Source organism: Rattus rattus, chromosome 18 (genome assembly GCF_011064425.1).
Source record: "Rattus rattus isolate New Zealand chromosome 18, Rrattus_CSIRO_v1, whole genome shotgun sequence".
Lineage (NCBI taxonomy): Eukaryota > Metazoa > Chordata > Mammalia > Rodentia > Muridae > Rattus > Rattus rattus.
The window spans coordinates 17,432,183-17,449,050 of NC_046171.1; the positions used below are offsets into that span (position 1 = coordinate 17,432,183).

General features: G+C 42.8%; 1 pseudogene; it reads left to right on the forward strand.

Moving 5' to 3' along the window:
* Nucleotides 1-16,868, forward strand: part of LOC116887644 — a 32,226-nt pseudogene that overhangs the window by 11,824 nt on the left and 3,534 nt on the right.

Consider the following 16,868-nt stretch of genomic DNA (forward strand, 5'->3'; position numbering starts at 1 on the left):
AAATCACAAAAAAACACAGGACCCCCATTAACCCCAACTGTTCCAAATCTGGAAATGAGATGGAATAAGAAAATAGAACAAAGAAAACTGTAGGACAATCCTATTTATAAACAGAAGGGTAAAAACTCCAAGTCAACATTCTTTTTTTTTCCTGGATCAGTTCTTTCCACAATTAATCTATGGATTCAAAGTAATCGTGATGAAAATAAAAAAAAACAGGTTTTCATGATACATTAAGAGACTGTCCTCGGAGATTTTTTTTTAGAAGGACAGGAATAGTTAAAGATACTTTCGGTTGTTTTTTTGGTTTTTTTTGTTTTTAATTCATATTTTGCTTTGAGACAATCCCTCATGGGTAGCCCAGGCTGGCCTCAAACTGATGGCTTGTCCTACCTCAGCCTCCGAAGTAATAGAATGATGGTAATGTGCCATCATGCCCAGCAGGAATAGATAATGATACTTAAATTAGTCTAGATAAAGTGTCTATTGGGTAGCAAGAGCACTTATAAAACACAGCGTTTAAAGCAACAGGAGAATGAAACCAGGCTAAACAACTGGTTTCACCCAGATTTTTAAAACCACAGACAAAGGGGTTACAGACATGAGTTAGTGGTGAAATGTCGCAGATTATTTGATCACACTGTGAACCCCAAGATTGTGCTGTTTACTGGTAAAACCTGTCTGGTTGTGGTGTGGCTCAGCCTTAGCACACACACTTTAATCCCTTTGGAGGGTACACAGACGCACCCTTAGTCCACACTTTTTTTTTTAAAGATTTATTTATTTTATGTATACGAGTACACTGTAGCTTTCTTCAGACACACCAGATCCCAATACAGATGGTTGTGAGCCATCATGTGGTTGCTGGGATTTGAACTCAGGACCTCTGGAAGAGCAGTCAGTGCTCTTAACCACTGAGCCATCTCTCCAGTCCACACTTTTAATCCCAAACAATGAAAGTAAAGTTAGTTTGTAGAAGGAAGCAGCTGTGTGTGAAAGTGACGAATCAGAGAAAGATCTGACAGAATCGGATATGTCCAATTCTCATGAGAAGAGAGAGGTAAAAAGCTACTTAAGAAGGCCAAGAGTCATGCGGATAGAGAGAGGAGGAGAGACAGGAAGAAGGAAGTTTTACTGGGACAGTATTACAGAGACAGATTGAAGACAAAACAAGCTAGACACAGGTAACGACAGAGCGAGAGAGAGAATGAGAGAGTGCTAGAAGATTAGAACCAATTACCAGAGTTAATTTGAGGCCAAGCAGAGCAAAAAGTCAGAGACTGAGAGAGAAGCCACATTGAATAATTATATTAGAGAGGGGTTTGAACCAGAATGGCTAAGGTGAAATAGCCAGCCAGAATTCAAAAAGAAAGGGTAAGCTTATTCAACAGGAAGACTCATAGGACTGTGGAAGTTAGAGGTTTTCAGGATCAGGCCTAGGTTATCAGAGGCAGTAAGCCCCCAAGACAACAATTACAATAGGAGTGTAAAAGACACTTTTACAGTTAAGGGCAGTAGCTGCTCTTCCAGAGGACACCAGTTCGATTCCCAGCATTCACACGGCAGCTCACAACTGTCTGTAACTCCATTTCCAGAGGATCCAACACCCTCACAGGGACATACATGCAGGCAAAACACCAATGCACATAAAATAAAAATAATTTGGAGAAATCCAAGTAGATGTCGAAAAACCTCAGTGATTTTCTTTAGTACTGTAGCCACTGGTAAACGGACCAAACTCACATTAATAACACCCCTCCCGTGATCCTATAAATAACTATAACTAGACTCTGGGTCACATGACAAGGAGCTATGAACGGGGAAGGGGAACTAGTTGGGAAGAGAAGAGGAGGGCATGGGGGTGGGGCACAAATGGCTGATGGGTGGGTAACAAGCACTCATGCGAAGTGTCAAAATAAAACTCATCTTTACACATAACAGATACATAACCCCTAATAACCCCTGGCTGTAGCAGTAGACGCCCTCATATCTTCTTGCCCCTTCAGAAACAAAGTTTTTTCTATCACAGGATAAGCAAAGCCCAGTAATGAGCAAGATCCAGGACTCAAGTAGCAGGCAGCTCATCTCTTTCCTGGTCATGTGTGATAGTTTGAATATGCTTGAACCAGGGGAAACCGCACTATTAGGAGGTGTGGCCTTGTTGGAGGAGGTGTGGCCTTGTTGGAGGAGGCGTGGCCTTGTTGGAGGAGGCGTGGCCTTATTGGAGGAAGTCCATTACTGTGTGGGCGGGGCTTTGAGGTCATCTGATGATCAAGCTCCATCCCGTGTGGAATAGCCCCTCCTCCTGACAGCCTTCTGATCAAGATGTAGAACTCTCAGCTCCTCCAGCACCAAATCTGCCCGCATGCCGCCATGCTTCCCACTATGATGATAATGGACTGAACCTCAGAACCTGTAAGCCAGCCACAATTAAATGTTTGCCTTTGTAAGAGTTACCTTGGTCACGGTGTCTCTTCACAGCAATGAAACCCTAAGACAGCATCATGATACAAAGGAAAAGTCCGTGCTTTCAAATCATTTTCCACCATTCTATGCCATCTTGCTTTCCAGCTGATTCCTGATCCATCCCCCACCCCGCTCCATATCAGTCCTCTCTGTTTTAGTCAGTGATGATTAGAGTGTGAACAGCACTAACATCAGTCAGCAGGCAAGTCTCTGGAACTTCCGGTAACGCCAACACGCAAAAAGTAGCCTTGAGTCACAGCTTTTCTGTTTGTCCTGAAACTCTAGCAAACCCTAGAAAAGCAACGGCTAATAGTTCTGAAGTTCGAGCCCAGAATAATTCAAGCAAGGTGGTCCTCTTGACCGTTGCCACGAACAATGCTCTGAAAATGGGAAGCACACAGACTTTGGAAGAGAAGACTCCAGACCCCTGGGGGGAGGGGGATGGTTCCAGTTTCAAATTTAGTGGAACTCAGTGGAAAGTCTGGTTAGTAGTTACCTCTTGACAAATCCAGCTTGGGTGCAAACAGTTGAAAGACATTTATTTGTTTGTTTGTTTGTTTGTTTGTTTGTTTTTGTTTGAGACTTGGTCTTGCTATGTAGCTCTAGCTGTCCTGGAACTCATTATGTGGACCAGGCTGGTTTTGAACTCATGAAGATCCACCTGTCTCCACTTCCCAAGGGCTGAGACTAAAGGCACGCCACTACACCTGGCACAAGAGATTATTTTTTAAATTAGAACTAAATCACAGGGGATACTCCATAACTCATGGAATCTTCAGAGTTAATAAAAGTTTTTTAGAAAATTAATTTAATTACATTTATTTCTTTTGTGCTTTTGCATATATGTACCTGTACACACACAAGGCATACCTATGAGATCAGACGCTAACTCTCAGGACTCAGTTCAGTTTCCCCTTCCACCACCTGGATCCTGGGATCAAAGTCATGTTGTCAAGGTTAGCAGCAAGTTCCTTTATCCACTGAGCCATCCTGCTGGTCAGAAAACATTGTTTGCTTTTGAGATAAGGTCTCACTCTGTACCCCTGGCTAGCATCAAATTCAGGACAATTTGCCTGGCTAGCCTCCCAAGTGATGGGATTCAAGAGTGGGCTGGTAAACCTAGTAAAATAAAACATTTTAAAGGGTTAGGATTTTTATCTTGGGGCTAGAGAGATGGCTCAGCCAGTTAGAGCACTGACTGCTCTTTCAGAGGTCCTGAGTTCAACTCCCAGCAACCACATGGTAGCTCACAACCATCTGTAATGGGAAACCCACTTCTGAAGTGTCTAAGGAGATTGACAGTGTGCTCACATACATAAAATAAATACATAAAACTTTTTTAAAAAATATTTTAATCTTTATTAGGAAAACAGAAACTAACTACAAAAGCCTAAACTAAATGAATCAGCTTTCTCTCAAGATCTCTCGATGGCAGACACCCAGAGACGTGAGGAGGTCAGAGAACAACTTGTGGACTTCTGTGCGCTCCTTTATACTCTCTACCACCTCGGACTGAATCTGGGTTGTCAGGCTCTGCAGCAAATGCCTTTCTGTGCTGAGCCATCTCTCTGGCCACTAGGTTAGATTTTTTTTTTTTTTTCACAAGAAACTGGTACTCGGATGATAGAGGGAGGAGGATAATAAGACCATCGTGTGTCTCAAGAGGAGGAAAAGGAAGGGAAAAGGAAGGAAGAGGAGAAGAAGAAGAAAGGAAGGAAGAGAAGGGAGGGAGGGAGGAGGAAGGAGGAAGGAGAAGAGGAGGAGGAGGAAGAGGAAAAGAGGAAGGAGGGGAAAAGGAGAGGAGGAGGAGGAGGAAGGAAGAAGGAGGAGGAAAAGGGACAAAAGAAGAGGAGGAAGGGAAGGGAAGGAGGAGGAAGAGGACAAAGACAAAAAGGGGAGGGGAAGAGGAGGAGGAAGAGGAGGGAGGAGGAAAGGGGAAGAGGACAAAGATAGAGGACAATGACAAAGAAGGGAAGAGGGGAGAGGAAGGGAGGAGACCAAGGAGGAAGGGAAGAAGGGACTCTTAACCAGTAAGTGTTCAGGACAAAGGGAAGGGAGGAGGATCTGGACAAGAAAAAAAAGCTGTGAAGAGGAGCCGTGAGGAAGAGGAGGAACTTGGAGGGGCTTTGGCCATCTGAGGACAAGTCTTAGTGAGGAGGAGGAAAGTACCTCCGTGTTCTTTAAAGCTTTCTGATAGAAATCCGGGGTGGGAAACAGTTCCTTTCCTTCTTACAGCGGTGGATCTAAATTAACAACAATAAAGACATCAAATAAAAAAAAAGGTGTGGTTAGCAGCCATTCTTGCAGGTGTAATCACATAGACGGCCTCCTTTCCTTCTTACAGTGGTGGATCTAAATTAACAACAATAAAGACATCAAATAGGTGGCCAGCCATTCGCAGGTGTAATCACAGACAGCCTCCTGCGCCCTGCTACTATTATAAATGCTTCTCGTGCATGAACTCACTGGATCGCAGACTCTGAATCATGACCATGAACTCTGGACAAGAGGACAAGGGCACATGCTAGAAATTTCCACTACGGTATTGCTGACAAGCAGACCTTTCCTTGTGGTAGAGAGATTAGTAACTCCTTCCCAATTGCACAGCTATCGGGATAAGACATACCTACAAGGAGAAGCCTGTGAAACCCTCTAGCTTCATTTGTGTTGAGGTTTAGTCTTTTGCTATGTATTTTAATGCTAAATACTGGCCCCCCAGGCCTGGTTGATGCACAGGAAGAGAGAATGTGCATGTAGACACAGGTGACGCTATATCCCTGATTGGTAAATAAAGATGCCCACAGCCAATAGCTGGGCAGAATTGCGATAGGTGGGGTTTGCGGTTCCTGGGCTTGAGGTCTGAGGAGACCATGAGGGGAGAGAGAGAAGATAAAAAGACACCATGGGTTAGTTGAGTCATGAAAACATGACCCTGAGGGCTGGCCAGTTGGAGTTAGGAGCAGTCCAATGGAACACAGTAAGTAATAGCTTGGGGTTATTGATAGAGAAGTAGGTTCTAATAGCATAGAGGGTAGATATCTGTCCAGCTCTAGTGCTGATTACGGCTAATTGTAAATATAAAGGTTGTATGTCTTTTATCTGGGAACTGCATGATCTAAGGTGGGGTAGAAACCCCCATTTGAGATTCCATCATTGCTACAACTCGTTTGTTTGTGGTTACTTGTCTCTACCATTGTTTCAGAAGAGAGACAGCTAAGCCACTAACTTGTCTGTAGACAACAGTTCTGTATACAGACACAATAGCATCATGGAAACATTACCTAAGTTATTTTGCAGAAACTTGGAAGTGTGGAAACTGCCTCTCTCTGATGTCTGTTCAAGGTTCTTGCAAATAACCTTTTGAGGTCGAAGGTTAACATATAACATATTAGTGCTGCCATTTCATATAGAGCCATGAGTTATACTAGCGATAATCTTTGGGAGGAGATTGCTCTCCATAGAAGACCCTCAATAAAAAAACAGAAGATATGTCCATACTAACAGGTGTATACATCACGACCCAGACACATAAGAAACACAAAAGACATAATGATACCTCTAAAAGATGGCTTACCAAACCCAAAACTTAACTCCCAAACCCAAAGAAACCAAAACGTATGAAAAAACCAAAAAAATGATGAACAACTAAGATGAATGAAGTTCAATAAGAAAGTCAGCAATGGGGATTAGATGTGAAATACCTGAGACCCTGAAAAACTAACAAATTGACAGAGAAATGACTCAGTGGTTAACAGCACTGACTGTTCTCCCACAGGTCCTGAGTTCAATTCCCAGCACCCACATGGTGGCTCAAACCCATTTGTAGTGGGATCTGATGTGCTCTTCTGGTATGTCTGAAAAGGGTGACAGTGTACTCACATTTCATATATGCAATATATATATATATATATATATATATATATATATACAAAAAAACAAAATAAGTCAAACGAAAAACACCAGGAATAGACTAGTCAAAAGTATCACACACAAAAAAATCACAGTGACATCAAACTCCTTTGTGTAAAATGTGGAATCATAAAAGCCAGGAATTCCAACAGAGAATGATATATTTCAAGCCCTGAAAGTAAACATCTACCAATCACAACTATTATATCCAAGATATTATCTTTTAAAATTGGAGCGATAAAAGAATTCTCAAGATAAGCATAGACTAGAGTTATTACTGAATGTAAGTTGGCATTTCAGAGTATGCTTAGGAAATTCTGTACACACAAGGGGGAAAAATCTGAATTAAAAGACACTAGATTGAATAGTTGTAAAGAATAAAACCAAGGAGTGCTAGGGAATAAAATCATGATTACGCTGAAAAACGAGATCCAACTGTTTGCTGTCTACGACACGTACAGACGTACAGACGGAAAGTAAAAGGTGGAAGTCAATATATCGAGCAAATGCCTTCTACTTAGACAAGTTGAGCAACCCAAGCTGAGCAGCTCACCTCTGTCTGCAGCCTCCCACCTTCCAACCTTGGATCCCTGCAGAGTGAGTAAGTTTTTGGCAGAAACTAGCCGGAGGTGAGCGTCCTGAGGTGAATGGGGCGGGGATGTGCTTCCAGAGGGAGAGAGCATGGGCTGGGAGGTAAGGTAGTACCCCTCCCCTTCTACGCATAAAGCTAAATCAGAAGAAAATATCAAAGATGGAAAAAAGAGATAGGAGGAAAACAAAGACAGACCGACCATCAAGTGAGGAGAGCGGTCTAGAGATTGACAGTGATGCCCCTCGAGAAATGGGAGACAGAAACGCAGAGATAACTGAGATGATGGACCAAGCAAACGAAAAGCAGGGGGCTGCCACTGAAGCCCTAGATGAAGGTGACCTGTAGAAAAACCACTGACTCGGCCACAGGCGCCATCAAGCTAAACCCTCACCTGGCTATTCCGCATGCCAGAGAGAGTCAATGTCCTCACCAAATTACAGAAGCCAAATGCTTCCATCCGAGGTCACGACAGTCACTGAAAACAAACCCTGATTCAGCTCAGCCACAGAAATCAGAGTGAAAACGCACAGACTTCTGGGTCCCTGGGAAGAAGGAGCAGCTCACGATCTTGCCTGGCCTGTAAACTGGGTTATGACGAGGATGCCGGTGAAAGGCTGAAACAAGTCCAACCTCGGGCTCAAACATTTGCTGAAGTCAGAGGAAGTAAGAGGGGAAACGTGAAGAGGAAAAGATAAAATAGAAAAGGTGTAGGAGGCTCGAAAGAGCGCGGGAGAGCGCGCAAAGCAGCCAGTAGACAATCGGAAGCTCAGTGTGGCTCTTTTCCAGGTGGTTTTCCTGGGGGAATACCTGGTAATTTCCCTGGAGACAGGCTCGGAATGGGAGGGGGCACGCCAGGAACGCCAGGAATGTCAGGAATGCCTGGACTTGCTGGAACCCTCAGTGATCAGAGTTTCTTGTAGCCACTCGGGATTCTGAAGTCATGGTGGCTTTCTAGGATGTGCCCCAGAACCCAGCACATATATATCAAAATAGTAGAGCGACCCAAAGGTTACGGATCTCACCCATATATTAACAGCCAAGTTTGGAAGTCAATCAGAAAGTCAAACGAAGCTCTTGCTGAATGAAGAGCAGGTTAGCTCACTTACTGGGTGCTGCAAAACTACACACCAGCGGGCTAGGGAGGTGGCTCAGAGGTTAAAAGCACTGATTGCTCTTCCAGAGGTCTCTTCCAGAGGTCTAATTTAAAAAAACAAATAAACCAGTGTATCTCTGGCCTTGCCAGGAGAGCTGGGGTTCTGCAAGATAATCCCTGCCCTCTGCATCAAATGGGACTAGACATTTTATCGAGGTTTGCCACCAGGGTGTTCTTTCAGATAATGTTTTCCTATCAGGAATTACAATCTTAAAACATTTTTGAACCATAAACATATTTTTAAAAAATTAAGGGTGGGGTGTCAATTCCTACACTTTTTAAAATTTTTTATTAAATATATTTCTTTACTTACCTTTCAAATGTTATTCCTCTTCCCGGTTTCCTGTCCATAAGCTCCCATCCACCCCTCCCCCCCCCCCATATGGGTATTCCCCCATGCCCCTTATCCATCCCCCCCCCTGCACTGGGGGTCCAACCTTGGCAAGACCAAGGGCTTCCCCTTCTACTGGTGTCCCAACAAGTCTATTCTCTGCTACATAAGCAGTTGGAGCCTTGGGTCAGTCCATGTATAGTCTTTGGTAGTGGTTTAGTTCCTGGGATCTCAGGTTGGTTGGCATTGTTGCTTTTATCGGGTTGCAAGCTCCTTCAACTTTTTCATCCTTCCTCTAATTCCCCCCAAGGGGGTTCCGTTCTCAGTTCAGTGGTTTGCTGCTAGCATTGACCTCTGTATTGGATATGCTCTGGATGTGTCTCTCAGGAGAGATCTATATCCAGTCCCTTTCCGCATGCATTTTTAGCTTCATCAATCTTATCTAGTTTTGGTGGCTGTATATATATATATATATATAGGCCACCATTTTTTTTTTTACTAATCTTTTTGGGTTTTTCATCTGAATTAATGGGTAAGGAAATTGAATATGTGTGACTTACTGCTCTCATGAATGAAATAAAGATTTGTTAGTTGCAAGCAATGAATTCGTATATGTATATGAATATATATGTACGTATATATATGCATGTATATGTATATATGTGTATATATGCATGTATGTGTTTATATGTATGTGTATATATGTATATGACTATGTATACATGTGTGTGACTATATATGTACATATATGTATATATGCATGTATATGTATATACATATGTGCATATATGTATATGAATATGTATATATACATGTGGATATATGTACACATATGTGTATATATGGATGTATATATGCATGTATATATATGTATATAAACCAACAAGCAGTACTAACTATACACAATTGGGAAAGTAGACCTTGAGACAAATACAAGCCTGAACAAATAAAACATGTGACTGTTTATTAATAAAGAAATCAATAGGGGTTGGGGATTTAGCTCAGTGGTAGAGCGCTTGCCTAGCAACCACAAGGCCCTGGGTTCAGTCCCCAGCTCCAAAAAAAAAAGAAAAAAAAAAGAAATCAATACATTAAGGAAGTTGAACCATTATAAATGTGTGTGCATACATTGCTTGTCACACTTAGTTTCATTTTTAGAAGTTCGGCTGGACGTAAGTGACAGATGAATACAGTGACACTGGGTGGCTTCAATACCCCATACATCGGTGATTAACGCAGACCAAAAAACAATCAACAAGAAAACTCCAGAGTTAGAGCACACCAGAGATTGTATGGACTCAACCGATACCCATAGAGTATTCTATCTGATAGCTGTGTAATACAAACTAAAAGAAAGATAAAAAATCGATGAAACAAAGGGGTTAATGTCTTGAAAAGACCAGATTAACACTTAGCTGAAATCAAATTAGAGAAAATAAAGTAAGCATGTTGTTTTATTCTTGTCTGGAATGCTGGGCTATCTGCTGAGGATGTGGAAGAAGGTTGTGATGTCAGAAGAGCAAGGAACTGTAGGGTACAGGACGGTCTGTAACTGCTGGGCCTGCCTGCGTGGGAAAATGCCTCACTAAGCATTGTGAGAGACGCTCATCTCCCACACAAGCCCTGTAAGAGGCGAGACCGGAAGTGACCTCTGACCAGCTGCCCGGGCATCCGGTAACTCAATCAAGTTATCACAGACAATGATGATCTAAGGAACTGAGGAGAGAAGCATCGAGAAATAAACGGCAGTTTCCAACCTGCTCATACAAGCAAGGACACAGAAACTAAAAAGAATCATACGGAAATACTTAACAGGCTAGAAAGCACACCGAGACGGTGGTTGGGAATACTCTGGTGGACTCAAGAGAAAACTGAATACATATTTTTTAAAAAATCATTTTATTCGAAGATGGCTATAGAAACTTCTACAAAAGGGAAAATGGAGAAGAAATTCTGTAACTGTGGGATTATTACGAAGACCTAATGTAGACGCAATGATGGACAAAGGAATACAGGGACCCAAGGACATGAATATTCCAAAAAACTACAGCTGAGGTTTCTTTTTAATTTAACAACAGACAGCAAGTTACAGATCCAGGAAGCTCAGAGAAACCCAGAAGAGCATATCAAGTGTCTTTCCTGAGTCACGCCCTACACCCAGCACAAATAAACACTTTACCTCGAGGAGTGAAAATTAGAAGGACGTGGTGGTGCAAACCATTAATCCCAAGGCTCAGAGGGCAGAGGCAGGCACATCTCTGTGAGTGCAAGGCTGGCCTAGTCAATATGAGTCCGGGGCAAACCCAGTTTTATGTGGTGAGGTCCCATCTCAAAACAAACATAGTTAAGGTTATGTTGGATTTATCTTCAGTAGCTACATAGGAAGAGAGTGGTATACATATTTAAAGTGTTAAAAAAAAAAATACTGTCTGGCAGTCCAGCTCAGCCAGTAAAGCTCGTACTACAAAGCCTGATGGTCTGAGTTCGTTCTCAGCACCCACCTCTTAGGGGAGGATTAACTCTCTGACTTCCCCACATACATGCATACACACAGAGGGAGAGAGAGAGAGAGAGAGAGAGAGAGAGAGAGAGAGAGAGAGAGAGAGAGAGAGAGAGAGAACACACACACACACACACACACACACACACACACACGGAGATGTGCACACACACAGATAACATGTTTAAATAAAAAATCTATTCAACCAAACCATTCTTCTAACAGCACAAGAGAGAAAAAAAGGACAATTTGAATGTACTTTCAATAAAGGTCTTGCATTTTCCCCTTGCAAGAACAAAACAAAAAGTTATAATAAAGACTTTCTCAGACAAACTCAAGTGGAGGGAATTGGAAAAATAATAAAAAGAATACGTGTTGGTCAGCTTTCTATTGTGGATAACTTACACAGATCGGTTTTCTTTTGACGCACAGGTGACAGGACATGACAGTCAATGACTAATCGGCCCACGCTTCGGAAGCTATGACAAGCCAACACAGCCCTGAGTAAGGTCACGAGAGAGTAAAAGTGCTTGTCCCATCCTTGAGACAGGAGAGGGGGAAGAAAAGGGTTCCACAGTCCTCTGGAAGGAACCTCTCCCCGTCACGTTTGACTAAGCCCAGCTTCCGGATAGACTCATCACCTCCCAGAAGAGTCATCCAGAGGAACAATCGTTTAACGCCTGGACCCGGTTGGATGGGGGAATCTCGTGATATTGAAACCATGGCATCCGAAAGTGGGACAGGGGGGTTGGGGATTTAGCTCAGTGGTAGAGCGCTTGCCTAGGGAAAGCGAGGCCCTGGGTTCGGTCCCCAGCTCGAAAAAAAAAAAAAAAAAAAAAAAAAAAAAAAACGAAAGTGGGACAAGAAAACAGTATCACCTTCATCTTAGTTTGCCATAAATGTCAGTCGGTTAATGTTTTAAGAGGCTTTTCCACCAGGAGATCAAATCAGGAAATCATCAAGTGAAATACTATAGTCATAGGTCACGTGGTGCATCTTTCTGTTTCCGGTGTGATCGATCCCATGGTACAAGTAACAGAAACCCGTCTATTTAATATCAACAACTTGTTGGTTTGTAGCTCTCCAAATATTTTATATGTCTTAAATAAAAATAATAACAATACTTAAAGAAAAAATATCCAGGAATAAATTAATAAAGGTAAAATAAAATCTTTACCTTCACTTACACTTTAAGCAGCTCTTAAGGATTTTTTAAAAATATCTGTGTGTGTGCATTGTGAGAGTGCATGTGTGTGAGTGTGTGTATGTGCGAGTGTATGTAGCATGTAATTATGAAAAAAAAAAATCAATCCACGCTGTGACCGGCTAAGCACTGTCTTGCCTGCCCCCTGGTTCTCGAGGCTAGTGGGCTGCCACAAGCAGTTCCCAGATCATCCACCCACTGTGGCTACCCTGCAGAAATCTAGCTGTACAAATCCCTATAACCCCGTAAAACGAAAACTCCAGAGGCTTGTGATTTACCAGCCAGAGGTACATCAGTAAGTCCTCAGTCCCCAAAATGCCCACACAAAGAACTCAAGACTCAGTTGGTATAGATACAAGCTGCACACCAAGATTGGACAGATGTGCCCTACACTACTCTGTTGTCTATCTGGGAAGTCCCCAGTTACACGTGGTTCTGACTTAACATCCTCTCTTACAGGCTCCAGATTGTCTCTCCTGTCTTCGTCTCCATTTCTCTGTCTCTCTCTCTCTGTCTCTCTCTCTCTGTCTCTCTGCCTCTGTCTCTCTCTCTGTCTCTGTCTCTCTGTGTCCCCTCTCTAAAACTTTCAACTCCGCCTTCTTTTCCACTGCCCAATCACAGGCTCTAGCCTTATCTAATGAATAAGATTTCACCTGACCTCAACTGTGTACCAGTATCGCTACTGAGGGAGCAGAAAACACAGACAGCAATTCACAACATGAGGGTCTGTGTGTATGTGTGGCAGTATATGTGTATATTGTGAGTGTACATGTATATTTGTGAGTGAATATGTGTATGTGAGAGGTATGTGTGTGTGTGTGTGTGTGTCTGTGTGTATGCGTGACAGTATGTGTTTATTGTGAGTATACATTTGTATGTGTAAGGGGCATGTGTATATGTATGAGTGCATGTGTGTAACTGTGAGTGAATGTATGTGTGAGTGTGTAAGAGCGTATATGTGTATTGTGAGTGTATGTGTGTATGTGTGACAATGCATGCATATTTGAGTTTGTGTTTCTGTGCTGAGTAAGTGTGCTTCTGTAAGTGTATATGTGTATGTGTGAGTGTACATGTATAAGTGTGAGTATATGTGTAAGTGTATGTGTGTAAGTGTGAGTGTATGTGTGTGTAAGTGTGAGTGTATGTGTGTACAAGTGAGACTATTGTAAGTGTATGTGTGTGCTTGAGAATGTAGACGTGTGTGGGAGTATGTGTGTAAATGTGAGTGTATGTGTGTTATGTATGAGTATATGTGTATGTGTATGTGTGAGTATATATGTGTATGTGTGAGTGCATATGTGTATGTGTGAGAGTATTGTTAGTGTATGCACGTGTGCTTGAGAGTATAGATATGTGTGGGAGTATGTGTGTAAATGTGAGTGTATGCATGTTATGTATGAATATATGTGTGTGTGAGTATATGTGTGTGTGTGTGAGTGTATGTGTGTATGTGTGAGAGTATTGTTAGTGTATGTATGTTGCTTGAGTGTATAGGTGTGTGTGAGAGAGTATGTATGTGAGAGCCTGTGGAAGCCAGAAAAGGTTGTCAGCCCCTGAGCTGGATTTACGGTGCTGGGGATTGATCTGGGGACCCTGGAAGAGCACAGGTCACTCTTTGTTGAGCCATTTCTCTAGCCCCAACTTTTCCTGCTCGTCAGCAATCGGGCAAGTAGACATTTACCAGAAGGCAACTCTGGGAGGACTACAGTGTCACTCTGCTTAGTGATTGCAGGGTACAGTCACTTCGAGGTTATTAGAGCTTATTATTATCACATGATTGGTGTTTATTACCAGCAGCTGGTAACCCAGTGGGGTGAAGGATAAACAACAGCCATGTTATGAGGAAGGGGACAGAAGGGACACTTGCAGAGTCTCTACGACAGAACATCGATACTGGGAAACAAAATGTATTTGTTGTAAACTAATTTTTGCGAACTCTAAATACACCTAAAGAATCATAGCCCGAATGCTAAGAAGCGGGAGAACAGACTCATAAAATATAAAATTAAGAGAAAGAATAAGGACAAAAAAATGTAGCAAAACGATCTGATTATCTGAAACGTGAAGCATCTAAATATTCAAAACGAAAGCAGAAACTCTGGGCTGGGGAGAAAGAGTTTGTGCTGTGGTTAACAGCACTGGCTGTTTTGGAAGGCGGCCTGGACTCAGGCCTCAACACTCACATGAACGTTCACAACTGCCTGTAACTCCAGTTCCCGAGGATGAACACGTCTTCTGGCCTCTGTGGGCCTCTGCCTGCACATGTGCCCAGACATGCATGTGAACACATACGTTATAAATAAATAGATAATGGCATCTTTTTAAATCAGTGAATAAAATAAAGATAAAACAGAGATTTAAAAACAGAAAAAAAGAGAGACCGGAGAGATGGCTCAGTGGTTAAGAGCACTGGCTGCCCTTCCAGGGGTCCTGAGTTCAATTCCCAGCAACCACATGGTGGCTCACAACCATCTGTAATGGGGTCTGATGCTCTTTTTGGGTATGTCTGAAACAGCTACAGTGAACTCATAGAAATAAAATAAAGAAATCTTTTTAAAAGGAGGAGGAGGAGGAGGAGGGAGGAGAAGAAGGAGAAGAAGGAGAAGAAGGGAAGGGAGAGGAAAAGAAGAAGAAGAAGGAAGAAGAAGAAGAAGGAGAGGGAGAAGAAGAAGAAGAAGAAGAAGAAGAGGGAGAGGAGAAGAGGAGGAGGAGGAAGAGGAAGAAGGAGGAAGAAGAGGAAGAAGAAGAAGAAGAAGAAGAAGAAGAAGAAGAAGAAGAAGAAGAAGAAGAAGAAGAAGAAGAAGAAGAAAAACAGAAAAGACCTTGTCTACAAGAAAGTCCCTGTAAATAGGACACATGCACTTACAGGACAGAAAGCATCGGTGTTAGGGATGAGAAGCCCAGTCTGAATGGAGCCGTGAGTTGTACCTAGTGCAACCACATCCCAAAGTAAGCCTGTGACGCCCATCGGTGAGGGACCGCTGTCTACCCAGGACACTGGTGGTGCAAATGAGTTCGATTCAGACCTGCAGACCTTCACGAAGGAAGTTGTTATGTTCACAAAGTAAAGGGAGCATAAGAAATGCACACGTCTTTGATGTGTGCTCCACCTCACCACCGTAGGTATATGTATTTGGGTTCTGATTAGTTGAGGGATTGGTCCATCTCAGACGCCAGAACAATGTTAAGGAATTCAGTGTGGTCAACACTCCGGTAGTATCCCCTTTAGCTGGGAGCATGCAGGCCCTTTGGTGCCGGTGAACCAGGTCAGAAAAAAGGTTCATCTCCCACAAAGCACAGACTATGTGTGTAACGAGAAACAATATCAAACATACAAGAAATATTTAAAGATTTAGTAATCAAAGTACCTACTATGAACCAAGCTCCAAGCTTTAAACTTCACGCTGGCAAAGAGCCTCTGGAACGTAAGGTGGCTGACCACCACCATTTTCCAGAAGAGAAAATTAGAGCTGTAAATCTATATGATCTAGTTAGTGATGCACACTTGAAACTATCGACTTTTAAAAACCTTCCTCCATGCTAGGTGGTGGCGGTGCATGCCTTTAGTTCCAGCACTCTGGAGGCAGAGGCAGGCGGAGCCAGCCTGGTCTACGGAGTGAGTTCCAGGATAGCCAGGGCTACCTAGAGAGACCCAGTCTCAAAAAACCAATTTAATAAATAAATAAAAAGACAAACAAACAAATAAAATAAAAATCCTCCTTGTACTGGTTGGCTTTGTGTGTCAACCTGACACAAGCTGGAGTCATCACAGAGGAAGGAGCCTCCCTTGAGGAAATGCCCTCATGAGACCCAGCTGTAAGGCATTTTCTCAATTAGTGATCAAGAGGGGAGGACCCAGCCCACTGTGGGTGGTGCCATCCCTGGACTGGTGGTCTTGGGTTCTATAAGAGAGCAAGCTGAACAAGCCAGGGGAAGCAGACCAGTAACATCCCTCCATGGCCTCTGCATCAGCTCCTGCTTCCTGACTTGTTGGGTTCCAGTCCTGACTTCCTTTGATGATGAACAGCAATGTGGAAGTGTAAGCTGAATAAACCCTTTCCTCCCCAACTTGCTTCTTGGTCATGATATCTGTGCAGAAATAGAAACCCTGACTAAGACCCTCCTCTCTCAGTACTTCTGTGAAGGAAATATCTTCAGTGAATGGCTCAGAAGACAGCCACCCAGAAGATGGAAGGATTATCACCAGGGTTGTTTAGCAGTAGAAGAATCAGTTTTGTTTGCCATTTGCTTAACTATGTTTCTGATTTATCGATATACTATTTTCGGGGGAAATTAAAAAAAAAAAAACTTATTTTGAAATTTAACCTTAAATTTAGGGAAAAGCGTTAAAACCGGAAGGGGGTGTCGGAGATGCGGCTCAGTTGGCGAAGTGCTTCCCTAGCATGCAGAAAACCCCGGAACTCCATCCCCTGCACTCCATAAACTCGGTGTGGTACATGCCTGCAATCTCAACATTCAGAGTGCAGGCTCGAGGTTCAAGAGTTTCAGGATATTTTTACCTATGTATCGAGGTTTATTTTCAGAAACCCTGGCTAAAAATTGTGAGACAAACAGTTTATCTCCCTAGAATGAAAATATGAATACCCCAATATTGGGCATGACTGCAGTAGCAACATCCAAACAAGAGTTGGCCATGCTGCGGTTCAGTTCCGTGTGGAGCTCGTGAGCCTATGGCAGAGTCACTGGGGCTCC